The sequence below is a fragment of the Loxodonta africana genome, chromosome 16 (genome assembly GCF_030014295.1).
Source record: "Loxodonta africana isolate mLoxAfr1 chromosome 16, mLoxAfr1.hap2, whole genome shotgun sequence".
Taxonomy (NCBI): Eukaryota; Metazoa; Chordata; class Mammalia; order Proboscidea; family Elephantidae; genus Loxodonta; species Loxodonta africana.
In genome coordinates this window covers 7,484,007-7,501,527 of record NC_087357.1, presented here as the reverse complement: position 1 = coordinate 7,501,527, position 17,521 = coordinate 7,484,007, and positions in this window count along the sequence as shown.

Below are 17,521 nucleotides of genomic sequence, written 5' to 3'. Positions count from 1 at the left end.
TGGCCTACACCCAAGATGTATATAGATGTTCTGGCACAAAACTCTCTTGCTTGTTCTGGATCCTATTTCTGGGTTGTCATCATCTGACCTTCAGTTCTTGGGACTTGAGCCAGCAGCCTGGTGCCTGATCTGCTGAATAAGAGATTCACCAGCTCTGCAGCCCTGTGAGCCACCAGCCTGCTGATCTGACAACCCACCAACCCGCCAACCCACCACTGCTGTTGAGTCGATTCCGACTCATAGTGACCCTAAAGGACAGAGTAGAACTGCCCCATAGCGTTTCCAAGGAGTGGCTGGTGGATTCAAACTGCTGACCTTTTGGTAAGCAGCCAAGCTCTTAACCACTGCTCCACCAGGGTACCAGACAATGGCAGCTGTTAACTGGACTTCCAGCCAGGTAGTCTCTGCCTCTTTAATGCAGATATGACTCTGTTCTGAATTTTCTTTTCTACAGCAAGGAGACAAGTCTAGGCAAGTGTTCCTTGGAGAAAATCCCCAAGAACAGCTTGGCCACCCCTGTCCTGGCAGATACATTGGTGATAAAGGGAGTGAGTTAACTGTGGAAGGTAGCTTCAGCTTCTGGATCACAGGAAGTCCTGTTTGGGCGTGCCTTGTCATTTTCCTTAAAAGAAGACCTTGAGTGATGTCTCATGAGGGTGCGTTCAGGTCACAGCACTCTCCTCCATACCCCAGCCCTCAGTGTCTGAAGTTGGTCCCAGGAGAACACTCCCCAGGAGCATCCCCTCACCTTGGGAACAGAATTGCATGATGATAGGAGGAGGCACAGCGTAGGACTGCCTGAGTTCAAACCTGGGCTCTGTCCCTTCTCCCTCAGATGTGGTCTTGGGGAATGTTGAACCTCCCTGAACCTGAGCTCTGCATATGGAAAGTGGGGCATTTCCAGAAACACACGTATACCTGCTCTACAGGTGTAAGGTGTACCTGGGCAAGCGAGGTATATAAAGCACCTAGTATACAAGGGCCTGGCTAACATGTGAAACTCAGCACAACAATGTGGATTTGTCCAGTGCTGGGTCGCTGTTCCTGGTACCTGCCCCAGGAAGGCCCCCCAGGGCAGGCCCTCAGGGTGAGCTTTGCTTTGGCACAGCACTCCTGCTTAGGGGACTCTGCCTCCCTTGGACCACACCTGACAGCTTGGTCCCCCTGACGGGGCCTGCAGGCAGCACAAGACATTAAGAGCAATTTGTTGTCACCAGGCAGACCTGCTCCCCCTAAACTGTTATCAATGAGCTTGTCAACCCAAGGCCTCACCTCTTTTGTTCTTTTCATCTGTTCTTCCTTTGGAGGTCTCTGCGGAGCCCACAGGCTTCTCTCAGGGGCTGCAACAGGCTGTGTCGTACACCTGTTTGGCTGGAGGCTGGGCCCTGGGGTCCGGGTGTGGTGGGGAGAGACCGCCAACCACCCAGGGCGCCTGGCTCCACGCTTGTCGGTGTCAGGATGTCAGATGACAGTTGTTGGAGCTGCAGCTGGTACATCAGCCTGTGCCAGAGGCCTGGCGTGCCTGTGTGTGTGGTAATGCACTGGGCCTTCCCCGAGGAGTGCTGCCTCACTGCTGCCAGGCTGCTGTGATTGCGGCAGTGGCTGGAGGGATGGGGACCCCCGCCAGAAGGCCAGCCTGGGCTGGAGTCCTGGAGGGGCGGCTGGGTGTGCCTGCAGAGTCAGGGGTGGAGCCTGACCCACATGAGCTGCCAGGGCCAAACCAGAATCCAGAGATGGGACCAGGCTCTGAGTGTGTTCAGAACCAGGCTGACCGTGAGACGAAACTGGACTGAGTGGCGGGGGCCAGACACTCAAGAAAGGGTCCTGGACTGAGTCTCTGGCCCTAAAACAGAGGGAGGGGCCCCCAAAGGCTCCCTGGCTTCGGCACAGGTGCGCTCAGGGAGCCAGAGCGGGCTGGCATTTCGAAGGAGACCAGGGAGGAGTCAGCAGGTGAGAGATGGCTCCCGTCGCTTTTATTAAATCTCTTTTAAGCAAACATGGACCCATAGTCTCAGGAAACAAAGAAAGGACGTGGGGTTTGCTGGAAGTCTTTGAGACTTCGCAAAGTTGGTATTTAAAGCCTTCGATGGGGGCTGTGTTGGCTTTAACCCTTCAGTCACTATTGGTTTTACAGGATATCAGCCACTTTTTATGCCTCTGGACCTTGTAGGTATTAAGTTATTCCGGTTCTAATGCATTTAGTTTCAAGGTGGGTCCCTTCTGAAATGCGTGAAGCTCAGCAGGCTGGAGTTGGAGCCTCATTGTTGTAAAGGTTGAGCACTCTATTAGGTGATGCTTCCTGGTTGTGGTAGTTTGGTCAACGTCTGCTTTTTTCCCCTTTACTTCTATGAGATAAGGCCTGCAAGCATGGTTATGGCTTTCCTGTGTAATAGTTAGGGAGCCCTGATGGGTTGTTTTGGTGTTTCCGTGTCGTGTTTGGAAAACCAGAGGTTCCCAGGTAACCCACTAGGAAAAAAATAAAATAAAACAAAAACCCATTGCTGTTGAGTTGACTCCAACTCATAGCTACCCTGTAGGACAGAGCAGAACTGCCCCGCAGGGTTTCCACGGACTGGCTGGTGGGTTTGAACTGCTGACCTTTCGGTTAGCAGCTGAGCTCTTAACCACTGCCCCACCAGGGCTCCCTGCAATAAGTTCTCTATTTAATCCTCATTGGTATATTGTCATACTACAGATCGGCCGCACCAGAGTGCCACTCTCCCTATCAGTGCCTTGTATTACCACATCATATTTCTCAAGATCCGTATTACCAACCAAAAATGTAAACACATTCAATTTAGTAAAAATGCATTCCAATACTGAAAACATACACTATCCAAGATTTTAAAAAATAAAATAAAAATTTGGTAATGAAAGGGTGAACAACAGCCATCTTCTGGCTCACAGTTCTGGAGGCCAGGCATCTGAATTCAGGGCTTTGGCACCCCCACACTCTCTCTTAGGCTCTGTGGGACACCCTTCTTTGTCTTTTTCAATTTCCCGTAGCCCCAGGTGTATCTTGGCATTCCTTGACCTGTGAATAGATTCTTGCATGGTGTGTGTTTGCCCCTGCATCTATTAGGACCCTCGCTGCTCCAGGATGACTAAGAAATGACCAGTATAACAAAAGAAAAACCCTGTTTCCAAACAAGGTCATGTTCACAGGTATAGGGGTTAGGACTTCAACATGTCTTTTGTTGTTGTCATTGTTAGGTGCTCTTGAGTTGATTCTGATTCAGGTGACCCTATAGGACAGAGTGGAACTGCCCCATAGAATTTTCTAGGCTGTAATCTTTATGGGAGCAGACTGTGAGGTCTCTTCTCTGACAGAGTGTCTGGATAGGTTCAGTGCACCAACCTTTCGGTTAGCAGCAGAGTGCTTAACCACTACACCACCAGGATTCCCCTATATGTCTCTTGAGGTACCCAATTTCATCCACAGCACTGGATGAAAATGTCAGTACATGGGGTGGCTTCTCCACGGTCAGAGAATGAAAGCCAGGAGTAGACAAAGGTGCCTGTCGGCTCAGTGGGCACAGGAAGAAGCTAAGCACTGGGAGTTTCCTTCTGCCGGGGGAGCTGTGTCCCCTCAGCAGGGTCCTTCTGACTCCACTGGGTGGGGCGAATAGCATTGACATTCCCAGCCCATGGTTACAAAGCGCTATCTCACCCAGATGCCCACAGCTTCACAGAGTGGGTGCTGTCTCTGTCTGAGGTTCAGGGGAGTTCCTGTGCACAAAGTTTCCCCTTATTATTACCACCTTGCATTCATGTGGTGCATTTTCTATGATTGATGAAGCAACATTGATGCATTATCAGTAATAAATTCCAATAGTTCACATTAAGGTTCACAAGCCAGCTTTTTAAAAATCTTATATTTAAGAAAACTGAAGAAGAATCGATGCATTTGAATTATGGTATTGGGGAAGAATATTGAATATACCATTGCCTGCCAGAAGAATGGAAATCTTGGTGGCATAGTGGTTAAGAGCTACAGTTGCTAACCAAAAGGTCAGCAGTTCAAATCCACCAGGTACTCCTTGGAAACTCTATGGAGCAGTTCTACTCTGTCCTATAGGGTCGCTATGAGTCAGAATCGACTTGACAGCAATGGGTTTGGTTTTGGTTTTTTGGCCAGAAGAATGAACAAATCTCTTTTGGGAGAAGTATAGCCAGAATGTTCCTTTGAAGCAAGGATGGCAAGATTTCGTCTCCCACACTTTGTACATGTTACCAGGAGGGACCAGTCCCTGGAGAAGGACATCATACTTGGCAAAGCAGAAGGTTAGCAAAAGAGAGGAAGACCTGCAATGAGATGGATTGACACAGTGGCTGCAACAATGAGCTCAAGCATAACAGTGATTGTGGGCATGGCACAGGATTGGGCAGTGTTTTGTTCTGTGGTACTTAGGGTCACTGTGAGATGGAACTGACTCGATAGCACTTAACAATAACAATATCAAAATTATCAAGAGGGCGGCGATAGGATCCTTGACTTCCATGTGGGAGACCTGGGATTGAATCTCAACCAATTTGCCTCATGCGCAGCTACTACCCAGCAGTCAGAAGAGCTTGTATGCTGCTAGGACGCTGAACAGGTTTCAGTGGAGCATCTAGGGAGTAGGAAGAAAGGCCTGGTGATGTATTTCTGAAAAATAGCCAAGGGAAACCCTATGGATCACAATGGTTCCATCTGCAATTGAGCACGGGGTGGCACAGTACCAGGCAGTGCTTCAATCCATTGTGCTTGGGGCCACTGTGAGTCAGGGGCTGACACTGTAGCAGCTCACGACAACATTTATTAAGCCCGTTCTGTGGCAGGTGCTTTGCAGACCACAGGTGCTGGCTGGAGCACAGCCCCGTCTCCGGCACTGTCCTGCTGACCGCGAGTAACCCAGGCCCCTGTGGGCCAGGGTTGGGGCTGGATGAGGTGCTCAGACAGGGCTGGGTGGGGCTTTGTCCTGCCCTCCAAGGGTAGTCAGGCACCAGCCCTCACGAATGGCCCCCCTGAGGTCCAGGCTGGCCAGTGACCAAGGCTGAGTCACTGCTATAGGAACCAGCTGTGACTGGTGGGACAACCCAGATGGAAGGACGTGAAGGGCTGGGGGGTGGGCAGGCCAGAGCACACCTGCCCCCTTCAGATTCCGGGGCATCCAGGAAAGAGTGGGTGGCTGCAGTTCGCGTCCAGGACTTTCTTGCCACAAGCTTTGTCCTGACCTTGACGGGGGTCCTGACCTTGATGGCGGTCCTGCCCCTGGGGGCTTACTGCCCTGCGCTATGTCCCAAGTGCATCTCCTGATGGGGAAGCCCCTGAAGAGCCTGCTCAGGCACGCAAGGCAGGGCGGCACCAGTTCCCTGAGAGGAAAGTGGGTGGGCGGAGGCGGCCCCTCCCTGGCTCCTCAGGCAGGGTCTGAGTTCCTCAGGGACAAGAAACCCCTGGCAGAGCTCCTGCTGGGCTGATATAGCAAGGTATCCATCAAACGCTGGCACTAGGGCTGATGCATGGCTGGATTAGGCAGCTCCTGGCCCACTGCGCACACAGCTTCCTGAGAAGTGGGATGGGGGTTTCTGGGATCTCCCAGCAGAGCCAGCACCTCAGGGTGGCTCAGCCCCTGCCAGCCTCTGTGCCACCCCAGGGACAGCAGCCCACACAGAGGACACTCTGAAAGTCAGCATCTTTCTCCTGATTCCTGGCACACCTGGGCACCTTGGAAAGGTGGCCAGTTTCTTTCAACAGATGGCATGGGCTCTCTAACCCAGGCCTGGCAGGACTGGCAGTGGTGAGGCGGGTGGGCTTGGCAGAAGGGGCAGCTGGCCTCCTTGTCCCCTCTCCTCTCTCCTTCTGGACAAAGCCCATTATGCTAATGAGGGCCAGGGTCCGGGAACCTCGCTGCTGCTGCACAACAACTGTGAGTGATGCTCAGCCCCAGAAACCTGGCCACAGCTCACCTGCAATTACCCGTGCTGACACCCGTGCCCAGCCACCGACAGCTGGGACCAGCAAGCCTCCGTGTGTCCATCTGCAGAACCTGTCACCAGCCAGGTGCCCGACTTGGAGCCAGTTTGATGGAGCTGCTCCAAAGACAACTCCTGCCCTGCTTCTACAGCCTTGTCCTCTGGCCCTCAGACCAAGGACAGGACAGGAATGGTGGGACATGGAGAGGGACGTGCACTAGGTCGCCATCCTCAGGGGCCTCTGTGTGGTCCCCATGGGCTGTAATTGCACAGACATGCAAAGACCCTCCCTGATGGGGTTCTGGAGGAGCCCCTACTCCTGGTCCTGGGGGATAGTGCCAAGGACCCTGATGGCACGTTGGTTCCCAGCACTTTTCCATTCCACCCTGGTGACTCAAGGAGTGACCCACTACCAGCAGCCTTGAAGGCTTGTGTGACATCCACCCTCGTGGTGGCCCTGCTGCCCTGGCCATGCCCTCTCCATTCCCCCCATCTGGGACATGGAAAAATTAAGGCCAAGCCTCTGGTAGGGGGTGGCCGCAGGGAAACTGGTTGTGGTGTGTACTGTCAAGTCAATTATGACTCATAAACCAAAAAATCCAAACCTGCCGTCATCCAGTTGATTCCAACTCGTAACCACCCTATAGGACAGAGTAGAACTGCCCCATAGGGTTTCCAATGGGCAGATGTTGGATTCGAACTGCTGACCTTCTGGTTAGCAGCCAATCTCTTAACCACTGCACCACCAGGGCTCCAGTGATGACTCATAGCAACCCCATATGACAGAACAGAACTTCCCCATGGGGTTTTCTAGGCTATAATCTTGTCTTGGAAGAAGTACAGCCAGGATGCTCCTTAGAAGCAAGGATAGCGAGACTTCATCTCACATACTTTGAACATGTTATCAGGAGGGATCAGTTCCCGGAGAAGGACATCGTGCTTGGTAAAGCAGAGGGTCAGGAAAAAAGAGCAAGACCCTCGACGAGATGGATTGACGCAGTAGATGCAACAAGGGGCTCAAGCATGACGATGACTGTGAGGATGGCGCAGGGCCGGGCAGTGCTTCGTTCTGTTGTGCACGGGGTCACTGCGAGTGAGAACTGACTTGATGGCACCTAACAACAACAAACAACAATCTTTACAGGAGCAGATTGCCAGGTCCTTCTCCAGTGGAGCCGCTGGGTAGGTTTGAACCACGGACCTTTCAGCTGGCAGCTGTGCACTTACCCACTGCACCACCAGGGCTCCTTCCAGGGAAGCTGGGAGCTGCCAAAGAGCACGGCATGGAGCTGAAAAGGAAGGGGCTCACGTCTGCAGAAGGATGGATGTACACCCACCTCCAATGCACACAATGAACGTGTTTCTAAGGGTACAGCCCCCCAACCCCCGCCCCATGCCTACTGTTTCCCTGACATTAGAGCCGCTCAGGTGACTTACCCTAAGCCTGTAAAGCTGTCCTTTCCCTCTTCTCCACTCCCCGCTGGAGGCACCCATGCCTCTGTGCCTGTGGAATCACCCTGGCTTCGGGGTTGTGGTTGCCACAGGAAGCTGGAAACTCTCTGTCCTGAAAATGGCCATCCACCCACCTTGCTGAAGCAAACCTTTCTCACATGTCCACCCTCCCACAGGCTTTGCCAGGAAGGAATGGCCGCAGGCCCAGCTCTCCAGCTGCCCTGAGTGGTACCTAGCACCAGCGAGACACATGTCCAAGCCGAGAGCCATGCGCCAGCCTCTCTCAGACGTGGGCCGGTTCACTGAGGAACTGCCCCATCAAGACCTTCATTCAAAGACAGGGGCCTAGAGTGTGCTCCCAGAGAAGTGGACCTTCAGCTGGGAAGTGGGCACGGGTCCTGGCAATGTTTACAGAGGTGGTTGATACCTGTGCAGGTGGGTGTGCAGGAGTGTGTGCTGCCTGCCAGCCTAGGAGCCCTGGTCAACCAGGCAACTGCTCTGTGCCTCAGTTTCCCCATCCACATATGGGACCATACCTGCTCAGCTCTCTGCCCAGCTGTGCTGGGAGGGTCAAAAGGAGACAGTGGTACTGAAGAGCTGCGGGATGCTAAAACCGCCCCCAGGTTGCCAGGTGTGACTTGTGCACCCCGAGGAGGTGGGATGTGGCAGCGTGGCTTCCTGGGGAAAAACACCCCAGATGAGCAGCGGACGGAGCTGGTGCAAACCTCGCTGGACACAGGGCTGACAAGTGCGCGCTGGCCTTTTAGCAGGTATGCTTCGCAGAAGTGCAGTTTGGAATTGCCTTCGCATCGCCTCTCGGCTTCCCGCCCACCCCACCCGTGTCCTCTGCGGACCCCGCAGCAGAATAACGGGGAAGGGGCTCGTCAAGAGCACGGGAGCGATGCCTTGGAGAGCCCTGGCATTTACACAGTTCCGGCATGTTATGTTTATTTAAGGACTTCCGTGGGAAAGGTACGGGGCCCTTGGTGGCTGCATCTGTTAATGCCTCATGCTTTTTGTGTTTAAATGTGCCACTTCCAATGACTGTCAATGTTGACCTCAGTGAGAAACACCCAAACACGTTTATAGAGGAGGCTGTGGGACTTCACTCCATGTGACTTTTCTGTGGAGGAGAGGAAGAACCAGGATGGCATCAGGGTTGCTAGTTTTTGTGAGTTGTGGTCTCTTTAACAAGCCTTGCTGTACTTGTGGTGGTGACCTCCCCTGGAGCCCGGGAGTCATTCAATCTTCTACCGGTAAATATTGAAGGAAAGGCCCCCAGACAGGCTGTTAAGTGGGGTTGGATGGCATCGTCACACCAAGTGAGTGACTTTAATTTTAGCATTTATTTACTCATTGAGCAAATATTTACTGAGGGCTTTATACGTGACAATAATACGTTATAAACTGGAGAGAGAGCCATAAATAAATAAGAGAGATGGGATCCCTGCCCTAATGGAGCTTAAAGTCTACTGAGGAGGACAGAACAAGTGCTTACATACGTTATACATAGTGCGAGCCAGTTGCTGTCGCATCGGCTGCCACTCATGGTGACCCCGGGTGTGTCAGAGTAGAACTGTGCTCCACAGGGTTTTCAATGCAAGAGTCCCTGGAGGGTGCAAATGGCTAACATGCTTGGCTCTTAACCGAAAGGTTGGAGGTTTGAGTCTACCCACAGGGACCTCGAAGAAAGGCCTGGAGGTCTACTTGTGAAAAGTCAGCTACTGAAACCCTAGCATGGTTCTACTCTGACACACGTGAGGTCACCATGAGCCCGAGCTGCCTTGATGGCCACTGGTATTCTAGAAATTTGGAAAGTAAGAACAGACGTAGCTTTGGGCTTTGTGCAGTTAGCAGGCCCTGTGGACGCCTGGGAACATGTCTTAAGAGGGTTATTTTGGCTGCTACAGGCTAGGTGACTGAGGCGGACAAGAAGAAGGTGGCGGATGGGGGAGATTTTAGAGTTGGGACACCATGAAGGTACTGTAGCGTCCCAGGAGAGGCAGTCTGGTGCAGAAGTATTGTCTCAGATGTAGGAGCTAATACCAGCTGGGATTCGAATCCCTGCCGTGCAATTTTGTAGCGGCCAAATTTTGGACCTGCCCCGTTAACTTAGCTGAGTCTCAAGTTTCCTCATCTGTAAAGTGGGTACATTTCTTGTGAAGCTTCAGTGAGGTAATAAAGCAAATGAAAACACCTGCCTGGCAGGACGGTTGACCTGCCCAGGTATAGTTCTCATTGACCCAGGCCTGCAGCAGTGGGTATCCCCAGGACCTGTCTCTGAAATCTTTAAGGGGTCCCTATAGTGGAGCCCCTTGATCAGGGTGAGTCCTTTGGGTGGGCCAAATATCAGAGAGGAGTGGTCCTGCCACTTCCTACTCAGGGCCCACAGAAGAAGCAAGGGTGGAACGTGAGGGGAGTTTCAGAACACTGGAATGACTTTAAGCCCCCCATGCCAGCTTGTAATTAAAAATACAAGCAGTATTATTAAAGCTGACACAAAACTTACTGATACGTTGGATTTCTAACGTTTTAGGTTTTTTTTGTTGTTGTAAATTTCTGGATAAATTCATCCAAGTTAACCAGACTGGCTTCTGCTGGTGCCTTAAACGTGGACGTGGCCTCCACGGCAGCACCGGACCACGGCTCACTCTGCCCACTTTTGCCTTGGGCAGTGCTTTCCTGAAGGCACTGATCCAAATCGTTCAGCCCCCAACCACTTGGGTGGCTGAACCTCAGCTCTGCTCACCCAGAACATGATCTTACGACTCTTCAGCAAGGATCGAGGCTGGGCCGCCTCCCCGCTGTTCCCCACTTGCATCTGGTTTCCTTCTGACATCAGTGGGGCAGACCCAGAGATAAATCGGAGCTGGTCGCAGCCACCTGCAGTTTGCAGTCTCTGGGGACTGGACCCCAGTGTGTTCCACATCTGCCAGGGCAGGTCCTCCGAGTAGGACGAGATGGTGGCCAACACCAGAGCGTGAGCAGTCTGTACCATAGCTGAGTGCTTCTGATGGCAGTCTGGGAAAAGGGTGTTGGGGGGCCCCAGGCCAGTGTGGCCTGGCCTATGCCCAGGGTCATTGTTGTGGTTAGGTGCTGCCGAGTTGTGTTTCAACTCATAGCAACTCCATGTGACAGAGTAGAACTGCCCCATAGGGCTTCCTAGGCTGAAATCTTTATGAGAGCGGACTGTGAGGTCTTTTCTTCCGTAGAGCCACCGGGTGGGTGTGAATCGCCAAACTTTGGCTTAGTAGTCGAGCACTTAACCATTTATGCCACGAGGGCCCAGGGACCCTCTCCAAGTTGTTTGGCAGGACTAGCACCTGGTCTCCTGGCCCCTGTTCTGTCTGACTGAAGGCTATAAGTTCTGCTGGAACATTTCAGGCCAAACAGGAGCTGCCTGCTCCCCGGGTGGCTGAGGATAATGACAGACTTGGAATTCCGAGGGAGGACTCAGCTTCACAACCAGTGTGGACCCCAGGGTTTCCATACCCCAGCTCCTTGGAATGGCAGAGATTTGCTTCTTCGGTGATACCTGGGGCACTCATTGCTTACCTGGGGGCCAGCTCTGGCTTCCAGCTGCAGGAGGAGCTGACCTGTGTGGACACGTCTGTGCCAGAGAGACCACTGGGGTGACGAAAGGGCAGCCCTTGGTTTCGCGGTCCAAAGGGGCCAATGGTGACTCCCCCCACCGCATCTTGGCTGTGTGAATTCAGGTGGGTCTCTCGGGCTTTCTAAGCCTCAGCTTCCTCATCTCTCTGATGGAAGTGATAGCTCTGTTCTGTATCCCAGGACCAATGATGAAGTAGCCCACTCGGTTTAATGGTGTTTTCCTTTTCTTTCAGTGTATGACGTAAAGTGATGACACAGACATCAAGGCAGGTAGAGAAAGTCAGGATGGGGCTTGCAAGCCCAAGAATTGAGGGCGTACGGCCTCATCATGGGCGTCAGCACTGCATAGAGGTTCCCTGCTAGGGTGGTGGGATGCAGGCCTGGGGGGTTCTAGAGAGAGAAAGGCTTCTGCCTCAATATGGGGTTGGCCAAGAGTTGCCCAAGTCTGATTCTTTACCTCTGACATTCCATAGGTAGGTAGGCAGGTAGGTAGGTAGGTTGGTAGGTAAGTAGGTAGACGGATGGATGGATGGATGGATGGATGGATGGATGGATGGATGGATGGATGGATGGATGGATGGATGGGTGGATGGATGGGTGGATGGATAGATAGATGTAGGTTGGTAGGTAGGTAGATAGAGAGGTAGGTAAGTAGTTGGTAGGTAGGTAGGTGGGCAGGTAGGTAGGTAGGTAGGTAGGTTGGTAGATAGGTTTGTAGGTAGTAGGTAGATAAATAGAGAGAGAGGTGGTAGGTAGGTTTGTAGGTAGATGGAGAGCTGCTGTCGAGTCAAAGCCTTATGTACAACAGAACAAAACATTGCCCAGTCCTGCATCATCCTCACAGTCACCAGTGTGTTCAAGTCCATCCTTTCAACCACTGTGCCAATCCATCTCACTGAGGGTCTCCCTCGCCCTTATTGGCCCTCTACTTCACCAGACATGATATCCTCCAGTGACTGATCCCTCCTGATGACATATCCAAAGCAAGTGAGTCAGACAATGTTCTTTTGCGATCCATAAAGTTTGCCCTAATTTTCAGAAGTAGGTCACCAGGCCTTTCTTCCTAGTCTGTCTTAGTCTGGAAGCTCTGCTGAAACTTGTCCACCTGGGTGACCCTGCTGGTATTTGAAATACCAGTGGCATAGCTTCCAGCATCACAGCAACACGCAAGCCACCATGGTATGGACGGCTGACAGACGTTAGCGTGGAAGGAACCCTGCCCTGTTCCTGCAAGGGGTTAAAGAGTTTCCCTTGTGCTTTATTATCTTTGTTACTGCCTCTTAGCTGTGATGGCTCCCTACCTGCCTCTTGTGGATAGAAGCTAAATGTTTCCTTCTGTATTGACAAACAGAACTCTTTCTTTTTCCATTACTTGATTAGGGCACTAAAAGACTGCTGAGCACTGAATGTAATGACCAAGTAAGTAAATTTCCCCTGTTAATCTGCAGATTTATCATAGTTGCCTGTGTAAATCGTCAGTGAGTGGCAAAGTCTAAAGTAACTCTCTAATTTATCACTGGAAGATAAAATTCAGATAAATGAACCATTAATGCCTGATAACATCAAAGTGTCGTTATGGAATTGGTGCCGGGCAAGCCCATGCTCCAAGAAGTGGGGGCCTCATTGGATTCCATCTGGACGCCCAAATGCAAGCTGCTTCCTGGAGCCCCTGCAGGTCCCATGTCCCTTCCCTGAGTCCTCCTTGTGAGCTGGGCCCTCTACCCTCTTTATGACACTCAGTTTTTCCATAGAACTTATATCATCTGAACTATTAGATGTTACTATTGTTGCCTTTGAGTCGATTCCAACTCATCACAACCGTATAGAGCTGCCCCATAGGGTTATCAAGGAGTGGCTGGTGGATTTGAACTGCTGACCTTTTGGCTAGCAGCTAAGCTCTTAGCCACTATGCCACCAGGGCTATGGTTAGCTGCTGTCAAGTTGGCCCTGACTCATGGGGACCCCATGCACAATAGAACGAAACACTGCCTGGTCCTGCACCATCCCCGTGATTGTTTGTGGATCAGACTATTGTGATCCACAGGGTTTTCATGGGCTGATTTTCAGAAGTAGATCTCCTGGCCTTTCTTCCTAGTCCATCTCAGTTGGGAAGATCTGCTGAAACTGGTTCAGCATCATGCAACACAGAAACCTGCACTGACAGGTGGGTGGTGGCTGCCCGTGAGGTGCAGTGGCTGGGAATTGAACCCAGGCGTCCTACGTGGAAGGTGAGAACGGCATACGAGACCCTTGTTTATTGACGGATTCTAGCAGCCCACGTTAAAACACAACTCCAAGGGGGCAGGACTGTTTCTGTTTTATCTTCTACTGTTTCCCGTTACTTAGAATGCCACCTGTGTTCTAATGCATGTTGAAAGAATGAATGAATACCAAGTAGAATGCAAGGCAGTGAGGTCAAAGGCCTGTAAAGACATCTCACTCTAAGACCACCCAAGGGCTTTGGGGGGGCCTTGCCCACCTGCCATCCAGGCACAAGCTTTCTGCCACCTGCAACAAGAGGCGATGGTATACGCTGAGGGCCCAGCACTCCCCCCAGCCCACGTGGGGTTTGCCCCTCCACCTCCCGATGCGCAGGGCTTTGCCACCGTGTTTCCTTTCATGTCCTTGATCCTCTCTAATCTCTACAACAACCCTGAGGTCCGAATCTTTAGCAGCCCTGTGTGGTGGGTGGGGAGGCGGAGAGGTACGCAGATGAATGCTGTGCTGGGGGTAATCCTGGGGTGGGGGGGTGCAGAGCCGTGGCTCAAACACATTCAGAAAAGGCTCCAGGACGGCAGCTGTGGCTCAGGGCCCTCTGAGCTGGGGGCGGCAGCCAGGCCCTGTGCGACATCTCCGCTCTTTTCATCAGATGTCCCCCACCCCTCCCTATCTCACCTTCAGAGGGAGGGTTTGTTCAAGTTCAAGCAGCTCAGGCCAGTGGGGTTCAGCTCTGCCTCCAACCGAGGTCGGCCTTGCCAGCTCACCCAGGGGGTGGGGAGGGACCCTGTTCCTGGCAGTGACTGTGCCAACATGTCCCCCAAGATCAGGCTGGAGGCAGGGCACCTACAGACAAAATCAAGAAGAGTTAAAACAGGAATGGGGATTATTCGGCAGGCAGCAGTGGGCCATTATTAGCCACCATCAAGTCAGTCCTCAACTCATGGCGGCCCCATGCATGACAGAACAGAATGCTGCCCAGTGCAGCACCATCCATGATCAGCTGTGGATCAGACTGTTGGGATACATAGAATTTCCGTTGGCTGATTTTTAGAAGTCAACTGCCAGGTCTTTCCTCCTAGCCTATCTTTGTCTGGAAGCTCTGCTGAAACTTCTTCAGCATGATAGCATCATGTAAGTGACCACTGACAGACGGGTGGTGGCTGCTCATGAGGTATATTGGCCAGGAATCGAACCCAGGTCTCCAGCATGGAAGGCAAGAATTCTACCACTGAACTACCAACAGTAGGCTACTGAGGGGGATATTTCAGGGCCAGGAGCCTCCCCAAGGCCCTTTCAATGCACAGTGGAGGAAAGCCTGGTGCTTTCTGCAGAAAAGGCTCACCCAGAGGGAACCCAAGTGAGGATCTAGCCAGACTCCTGGGCCCCTGGGCTGCGGGCCTGCCCTCTCTGGGCCTGGCTGTCCGTCACAGCTGGCACCCGTCTCTGGATGGCACGTCTGTCTTCATTCTGGTGCCTTCAATGGAAAATTCCCTCCTTTGTGTGTGCTTCATTATTCAGGAAGTCTTTAAACGGATGCTCAACCTAGTTAGCTGCATTAACATATTTAAATCAGAATTAATTGGAAAATTACAGTAAGGTGTGAAGTGGGAATCATTTCTTTCAAGTGAGCCTCTATGCTTGTTGATGAAACCAAGTCATCTGTTTCTTTCCAGGAAGTCTCCATCCCCGGTGGCAGCGGCGGCGGCACGTGTGGGCCCTGCACGTGGCGTGGCTTCTCCGGCAGAGCCTCTGTGCCCGGCCACACTGTGAAGACACTGGAAGAAAACTGCGGCCCTGGCAAGATGGGGTGAAGGAGCCCCGGGAGGCAGGAACTGGGCCTCTCTGGACCCCTGCCGATTCCATGGGGGGCTTCTTAAGTGTCCCTGGGCATCAGGGAGCTCTCTGCTTGTGTCCAGAGGGCTGGGCCTGGGCAACCTTGCCCTCCAGGGTCCCTGACCATCAGAACGTGGACAATCCCCAGGTCAGAGCCCAGCTTCCGTGCCTCCCCTGACTCTGTGCCACAGCAGACAAACAGAACAGCAGCAATGACAACAGCGGACACTGTCACTGACCATGTGCACCTGTGTGTCAGATAGAGCACCAAGGGCCTCACACACCTGAGCTCATGAAGGCTCCCCAGGACCAGGTGAAACCATCGAGGTGTCTGGAGTGAAGCTTGGAGAAGCCCCCAGTTAGAGCCTTGTAGAGCTGGGTTTGAACCCAGGCAGGCGGGCTCCACAACTTGGGCAATCAGCCCTTTTGCTCCACTGCCACGCACGTGGCCACTTGAGGTGGCCTGCAGCGGGGTTCTGGGCAAGCCAATGTGCACCTGCAGCTCACTTCCTGCTGTAGAGACAATACGAAGGGAGGGCTGTGCACACTCAGTGCGCCTCCAGACAGCCCAATCCCAGCAACGACCATGTGATGGCTCCAGACTCAAGGTGACCGTGGGCCCCGAGGTCCAACTCCCCCAAGTCTCACTCAACCCAGGAGTGCAGGTCCCCATGGACAGCACTCCAAATGCAGCCAGACCGCGTGAAGCCTTCAGAGGTGCATGAACTTGGGTGGGGAGCCTGAGCCCATGCCAGCATGCACACACTGCTGACGGGCAAACCCTCTGACGGAGCAGGTGGAGTGACACAGATGCAGGAAGCTCTGGCCTTGGCACCCCAGACTTCCTGTGAGCTGGCCTCACATAAAGCCCATTGCCGCTGAGTCGATTCCCTCTGACTTATAGCAGCCCTAAAGGACAGAGTAGAACTGCCACATAGGGTTTCTAAGGAGCAGCTAGTGGATTTGAACTGCCGACCTTTTGGTTAGCAGCTGTAGCTCTTAACCACTGTGCCATCAGGGCTCCTGGCCTCACAGAGCAGGTGCTTAGTAAGTGTTTGTGAGATGACTTACCACCACCCCTCTGTCAGCTTGCTGTACTGCAGTGCTTTGCATGTTGCTTTGTTGCTGGACGCTTTGTCACTGGTATTTCAAATACCAGCAGGGACAACTACAATGGACAGATTTTCGCGGAGCTTCCAGATTAAGACAGGCTAGGAAGAAGGGCCTGGAGATCTACTTCTGGAAATTAGCTAATGAAATCCCTATGGACCAAAACAGAATATTGTCCAATATAGTGCTGGAAGATGAGCCCTCAAAACACACAGTGGCCACAACAGCGGACTCAAGCCCACCAACTATCTGTTGTATATGGGGTTGCCGTGAGTCGGAGCTGACTCGACAGCAGCTAACAACAAGATGATTGATTGTTCTCACCGAGAGAAAAGGAGGAAGAAGCTTGTGGCTTGCTGTGGGGCGTGGTGGGCCACAAAGCAGACGAGACAGTGCCTTGGCCAGGAGCGGGACTCACCATTTGGACCTGAGCCCTATCCTTCCCATCTGTGCAGACTTGTGCACACTGCAGGGTCGTGAGGGAGGCATGGTGGACCTTTCCCGTAAACGATGACGTCGGGCTCCTGAGACCCTCCTCTGGTCCTGGCACAGCGGATCCCTGCAGGAGTTGCCTGGTACGGGAATGCGGGATTCATTTCTCTTCCTGCAAACAACATCGATAAGGGGCAGGCATTTATTTTTCTAGAATCTCGAAGTTGCCTTGCGGGTTCGTTCCATCTAAGGCAGCCGCGCCTCATTGCATAGCCGAGGTCCACGGGTGTTTCTAGAAATTTAACGCCTGCACAATTAACCAATCGCGGTAAACAATCCGTTCTTCACTGCTCCCTTTATCTCCTAATTGGACATTTGTGCTTTCCGTTAGAACGCATTGATTTCCACTTTAAAAAATTCTATTTGGAGTGCAAGCAACATTTTAAGTTTAAAAGTGGGGTGAGGATGGGCAGGAGAAAGCTCTGGAAGGGGCAGTCTGCTTGAGGGTGATCACAGCTGCCTTCCACGGCTCTCCTCAAGTGGCCTGGGCTGGGGACCCACCTTGTTCTCCCCATTTTTGGAGATGAGGAAGGTCGGCCATGGAGAGCAGCACATGGCTGGTGTGAGCCGAGGTGGTCGAAATTCAAGTCCAGAGAGCAGCTGGGAAGGGCCCGAGGATGGATGGCTTCTGATGTCTGTTAGCTCCACGGCGGTTCAAGTTCACCGCCAGAGGCTGGCTCTCCCTGGCTGTGCATGGCCCCTGTGCCCCCGCAGCCAGGCAGGGGCAGGATTTTGGCTGGAAGGGGCTTGGCTCCTCCTGGCAATCTCTTGTCTCTGAGACACCTCTGCTCACCTCCCAAACTGCCAGCTACGGGCACCAGCACTCAGGACTGCCCACAGACTGCCG